Source organism: Capsicum annuum, chromosome 8 (genome assembly GCF_002878395.1).
Source record: "Capsicum annuum cultivar UCD-10X-F1 chromosome 8, UCD10Xv1.1, whole genome shotgun sequence".
Classification (NCBI taxonomy): domain Eukaryota; kingdom Viridiplantae; phylum Streptophyta; class Magnoliopsida; order Solanales; family Solanaceae; genus Capsicum; species Capsicum annuum.
The window spans coordinates 8,853,895-8,858,996 of NC_061118.1; the positions used below are offsets into that span (position 1 = coordinate 8,853,895).

The following is a 5,102-nucleotide window of genomic DNA, read 5'->3' on the forward strand; positions in this document are numbered from 1 at the left end:
TTACGAGTCATACCTAGGTGTACGACTTGTGTCCTTCACTCGTATCCACCTGGGACATTTCTCTTTCCAAGATCTAAACACTAGTTTGTGTACGACTTCTTATATGAGTCGTACTCAGACTTTTGACTCGTATACTTCTGAGACTTCAACTCTTTGGTAGTATCTTAGGTTTTTTTATATGCTTATGACTTACCTGTATGGCTTGTATCCTAGCTTACAACTAGGATACTTGAGTCATATCTTCCCCATACTTAGCTCCTTAGTTTGGCTTTTAGTTCTGTTGTACATACGATTCAGAATTGGTATGACTCAATAACTGACTCGTATCCTGATCAGAATTGGTTATTTTCATGTCTTTTTTCTTTTTTTCATTCAAACACTCTTGTTGACCTGTTTCACCTGCAATATACACCAAAGTGCATTATATCTAACAAAATATCCTAAGTTCACGTATAAATTTACGGTTTTAAGCATCAAAGTGTAGTATTTTCATGCCACATCAGCATGTCCTTGGAGTATTACAGATATAGTGGCAAAAATTCATCAATTTTTAGCAGAGAAACTACACAAGTTCTAGCACACACTAAGGGAATGAAATAAAATAGCAGATTTTTTAGCTAATACAACAATAGATAAAGAAAAATAGTTATACAGACTTTAACAACATGGAATCAACAGAAAGAGGATTAATCATCAGTGACAAACTACAATGTCCATATTTAAGAGTATCACCAATCAAAGGGTGATGGGTTGGGAAGGCTAAGAGTTTTATTCTTCACTAAATTTTATACAAACAGCCTCAAGGGAATTAAAATAAGTAAAATGCTAACTAGCCTATGTACTTCAGCCAACAAAAAGAACTCGGCAAAATGAAAGGGTCTTTGGTCAGATCAAATTTGTAGAACCTTATATCTCGTCTTTTATTTTATGGGGTGGTCAATTGAAGCTACCCATGCACTCCATTCCAGGTTTACCTACAAGAAAAATGGTTTAGCTATGGCAAGACGACAAAACTAATCTCTGAGGGTACTCACCAATTGAAAAGGTAAGGTAGCATTAGACAAGATCCCTCAAAAATTTACTTTGAGATTACACCATACACCAAAGAACACAACTGGAAAGGAAAAGATGAAGTGAACAAGGGAACATAAAGGGCATAAATGGGAAATAATGAACAATGCTTACTCTTAAGAGTTGTCATAACAACAACACAACATTCAAAATAAAGGGTGTTGATGATCCACAACTGTTGAAAATGAAGCTCAACATTAGACCAAGATGGCAACATTCTTTCGGTGTTGAGGGTTGTTTTGGAGAATGAGCAAGATGGCTTTTTAGGAACCCTACTAGGTATATATGTGTAATGAGGAAAAGGTGGGCTTGGGCTTCTGAGGTGGGATGGTAGTTGTTTTGTTATTCAAATTTTTTTTCTTTGTGGACTAATAAGGGCTATTGGCCCATTGTAAGTTTTTTTCCTGTGATTAATAATAAAGCCCAAAAATTTGTCCAAAAAAATAATTAAAGTGTTCATCTAGTTACTACTAGAAATGTTTGAGTGGCTAACTTAAAATTTTGTGTCATGTTTTAAGCATGTAACAAGAGCCCGTATGGGATTGTTGTTAGAAAATTTCTTATTTGAGAAGCACTTTATAAAATAACTTTTCAAAAAAGTTCTTTTAAAAAAAAAGCAAGTGTTTGGTAAATTCATTTGGAAAGTGCTCTTGATAAACAGATTATGTTTGGATAATTTTTTTTAAGAAGTGCTTTTGAGAGAGAAATGACCAAATAGGACACGTGTTAATAATTTTTTACTATTAAAATCATTTTATAGAGAAAATTTATTTTAAATATCTATTATAATATTTTTAATTATTTATTTAAAATAAAATATTTAAGAAAAAAATTACAAGTGCTGCCAAAATACCATTTGATCTCATGATTCGTTTGTTATTTATTATTATTAATAACAAAAATAAAAGAGTTATATATTCTTCAATCATTATCATCAATAATATTTTCGATTTTATTTAAAGAGAATGAGTCAAAAATAAAATAATAACATATAAATAATAGAATGAAATAAAGAATTATGATGTAAATATGAAGTATAAAATTCTAAAATCAAACTTTAATCAAACTTATAAGATATGCTTATTAATTAATAAAGGATCTATATATATTCTAAAGCAGAGGATGAAGCGCCACAATTAGCCAAGTGGCAAGCTATTGAGAGCCCACGCGGCAAATTTTAGGACAAGATTTAATGCCATTATAATAAAAAAAATTGAATTAAAGGATATTAAATATTTGAATTTAAAAATGTATTATCCTTTTTTAAAAAAAGAAAATCTTTAGCTTAAAAATAGATACTTATGATTGAAAACTCTTATTATTTCACAAATCTCTTCCTTTTATATACTATAAAATATATTTGAATACATTTAAATTAATAATAAAAAATAATAAATAGTTGTATGTATAATAGTGCTTACCAAGAAACACGTGTGTAGTAATAGTATGGTAATAATAATAATAATTTTTAAAAAGTAGTAACAGTAGTACAAAATAGTAGTTATATAATAATAATTGTGGTAGTAGTAAACCACCAAAGTTGGCATAGTAGTTCAGCACTATGTCCCTTAAGCAAGAGGTTGGGGGTTTGATCCCTGCCTCCAGCAAATGGAACAGACTCTGTGGCCAGTTTTCTACCACAAAATGCGTTGATCGAGGAATGGAGGATTAGTCTCATGACTGCCGGCTGTGGAAATACCTTGGGAAACAAAAAAATAGTGGTAGTAGTAATAATAATAATAATAATAATTCCTTCATTCCTAAATAAATGTTGTTAGCATTTTATTTTGTCCCTACATAAATGGTGTTTTGAATTTATTACTACTATATAGAAAGGTGACTACATGGAAGACCGAGGGTATGTTAGGTAATTCCTATCAACTTCAGTGTATGTAATTGGATCAGGGATATTTTTGATATTTGATATATATTTCATTATAATATGTTATCGTCAAAAAAAATCTTATCATGTTTCCACTACTCTGCAACATAATGAATATTGTCTATCCACGTGTCTGTGGTTGGACCAAGGGCGCATTACATGGTAAATATCTGTCAAGGTTTATAATCTGTTCGTTTTATTTTATGTTTCATTATGTTCTTTTTAATTCGTCTAAAAAAATATTTATCTTTAAATTTTCACTTAATAAGAAAATATAATTTAAAAGGTGCAATTTTATAATTTTTGTAAAATCATTCTTTATTTCTTAAATTCTGTATCCGATTAAATAACAACACATTAAAAAAAATAACGGAGGAATTAATTCTCTACAAACATGAAATTTATCCATGTGGCTATTATTTCAACCACATGTACGTTACAGGACAATTCTAGAATTTGATATTTCATATGTATTTCATTATAATATGTTATTGTCAAAAAATATCTTATGATGTTACCACTTCTCTTCCACATAAAGAATATTGTCTATCCATGTGTTCGTGGTTGTGCAACATGCACATTACATGGTAAGTATGTGTCATTTATATTCTCTCCGTTTTGTTATATGTATCATCATTTTTTTTAATTCGTCTAAAATAAATATCTTTAGAGTCCCACTTAATAAGTAAATACAACTTAAAAAGTGTAATTTTATATTTTTTGTGAAATTATTATTTATTTCTTAAACTCCATATCCAATCAAATGACAGCATATAAAGAGAACAACGGAGGAATTATTTGTCTACCACATGAAATTTACGCATGTGGCCATTATTTCAACCACATATACGTTATAGGGCAATTCTAGAATTTGATATTTCTATAATTATTAATATTAGGGAAAAACCATGTTTTCCCCTCTAAAGTTGCAACGAAAATTCACTTTAACCATTAAACTTAACCTGTAATTATTTACCTCCCTTGTGAACTTTAAAATATATTATTTTGCCCTTTTAATGACTGATGTGGCAAAAAATAATTAAAAGTGCGTTTTAGTGAAAAAAAAGTATAAAATTTTTTTAAGTGGAGCCCACTTTAAAAGTTTCACCCATTATTTTTTTCTTTCTTCTTCACATCCTACCACGTCATGTCTTCTTCTTCCTCACACGCCCACCACCCCCATGTCTCTTCTTCCTCACACCCCACCATGTTTTTTCCTTTCAAACAACACCAAACAAGGAAAACACAAATCAAATAAAAAATTATCAACACCCAAAATACTGTTTTGGCCGTATAAAGTAATCAACTTTACTAACTTAGATTACTTAGTATTCACAAAGAAAAAGTGGCTAATCCAAGAAATACATGAACAAACAGTTAATGACAATATAAGCACATAACTAAACCTTTATTAGCAGAAAATAATGTAAGGAAGATCCAAAATATTAGAAAACAAACTTTAAATCAAAATTAAGCAACCAAGGAACTAACAGATGGAATTAAGGTGAACAGAACAACGACAAGTTACCAGCTTTTAGGTATTGAAAAGGAAATAAAGCAGCAAATAGAAATCAAAACCTAAAGAAATTGTAATATAAAAAAACACCAAAGCACAAAGATATTTTGGGAAATTTATAGGATTTTTTTAGATTTAAGAATAAAATTATCGATATGTCCTGTACCTATCACTTCCTTTGACTTGCATATACGAGATTATGGGGAACCGCCATAGTATTTGATGTCTTCCTAATTCCGACCAACCACTAGGATCTTCGCCGGCCATTGCCTCTGGTGAAGCAGTGGCAAAAAAGCGGAGACAGGGAGAAAGTTGTACGTGAAGGATAAACTAGCTGGAGTTCGGTGGTGTTGGCTGTCAGAGGGCAGTGAAGAGAGAAAGAAAAGAAAAAGGAGTTGAAAATTTAAAAATATATATATATATATATATTATCTAAAAAATAATTTATTTATGTGGCATTGACGTGGATCCGATGAGGCTACGACATGGCTCCAACGTGGCGCGAGTGAGATGCACTCTTCATAGTGAGAGTGGTATAATTTTTTTAGGATGGTAAAAAATTCAAATAAAAGTTGTTTAGGGGGGTAAATAATTATAGGTTGAATTTAATGGCTAAAGTGAGCTTTCGTTGCA

General features: G+C 30.6%; 1 long non-coding RNA gene across 1 annotated transcript; it reads right to left on the bottom strand.

Moving 5' to 3' along the window:
* Positions 1–592: 592 nt before the first annotated feature.
* On the bottom strand, positions 593–1,480 carry LOC107879657. The gene is made up of 2 exons (XR_001677049.2): positions 1,186–1,480; positions 593–974 (listed from the first exon to the last, which is right to left on the bottom strand). It is a non-coding gene; the product is annotated as an uncharacterized LOC107879657 (long non-coding RNA).
* Positions 1,481–5,102: the final 3,622 nt, after the last annotated feature.